Source organism: Myotis brandtii, unplaced genomic scaffold (assembly GCF_000412655.1).
Source record: "Myotis brandtii unplaced genomic scaffold, ASM41265v1 scaffold196, whole genome shotgun sequence".
In the NCBI taxonomy this organism is placed as follows: Eukaryota; Metazoa; Chordata; class Mammalia; order Chiroptera; family Vespertilionidae; genus Myotis; species Myotis brandtii.
Genome location: NW_005357311.1, coordinates 5,759,322 through 5,760,594, shown reverse-complemented (window position 1 = coordinate 5,760,594; position 1,273 = coordinate 5,759,322). Strand labels below are relative to the sequence as shown.

The following is a 1,273-nucleotide window of genomic DNA, read 5'->3' as shown; positions in this document are numbered from 1 at the left end:
CCGGAGCGCTCACGGTGCGGGCCGGGGTGCTCCGGCAGGTAGGAGCCGTGCGTGCAGCGAGCCAGAAACCCGCCGCTCTCTGGACCTCCGAAAAGTTTTTTAAAAAATTGCTTTGAGAACTAAACAGCAAGGTTTACCTTGGGGTCAGGTTTTTCTTTTATTTTTATCGCAAAGAGAAACGCGTGTGGGTGATAGTGGCTCAAAACTGGCCTTGGGGATGCTGTTGGCTTTCAGGACGTCTCTGGGCTCACCCAGGACGAGGAAAAGGAATAATATGCCTTCTGTGTATTCGGGAGTAGGGCATGTGCCGACAGGGCGCACCCCCGGAGTGTCGGGGTCGGGGTCTGCCATGGCAGTGGATCCCTACGTCCGTACAGGCAGTAAGGTGAGGATGGGTGTCTTCGAAGGGCACTCTGCCCAGCAAGCGAGCCCGGGCTCCCGCTCTGCCGGCTGGGTACCCTATGGGTCAGGCTGGCGCACCGGCTCGCTGTCAACAGGGAGGTGTGTGGCATAAGGTGTGCAAGTGGGTGTGTGAAGAAGGCAGCGGGGGCGGGAGCGTGTGTATCGGAAGTGGAGCGTGTGTGAGAGTGAGAGTGAATGTGTGTGTGTGTGTGTCTGTGTGGCGGGGCAGGGTGAATGTCCAAGCCTCCATCTGGACGCCCCCACACAGCCGACCGCCCAGACGCGCCGGGAAGGGCGCCCGCTCCGCGCAGCAGCTGAAGGGGGGCGGGGAGAGCGCGGGCAGAGGAAGGGGGGTGGTCTCCGCCAGAGGATTTCTCTCCAAGCTCCTGGCAGTTATTCTGCTCCCCCTAGGGTTTACCCTTCCCCCTCACGCCTCCCCCCCGCCCCAAGGTGCCCAGAATACTTAAACAAACAAACAACCCAAAACCTGTTCCGTTTTCGCTCCAGTATAAATAGAACAGACTTTCCAAAAAAGCAATACCGCATTCACTCTTATCATCAGCTACTTCTTTCCACCAAGTAATTCAGAAAAAAGCAGTCAGCTTCCGTGAATGCATGAAGCTTTTTTTTTCTTCTTCTTCTTCTTCGCTGCCTCCTTGTGCTTGCGGTTTTGAGCTGCCAAGAAAGTGAGTAGGGGTTTGACTGTAGTGTCTCGGCTTCACTCGGTTTCTTTCCGAAGTTTAATTTTCCGGAATGGCTCCCAAACAAGGGCTGGGGAGGCGGAGCCGCCGGCACCGGATCTTCGCCTTTTTTGGAAAGTCCCGGCGAACCGGAATTCCTCCCCGCCCCGGGAGGCCGCGCCGCTGCCCGA

At 57.4% G+C, this 1,273-nt stretch overlaps 1 protein-coding gene across 1 annotated transcript in view; it reads left to right on the top strand.

The window, feature by feature from the left end:
• Positions 1-1,273, top strand: part of EGR2 (early growth response 2) — an 11,334-nt gene that overhangs the window by 782 nt on the left and 9,279 nt on the right. The gene's annotated exons all lie outside the window — the stretch shown is intronic.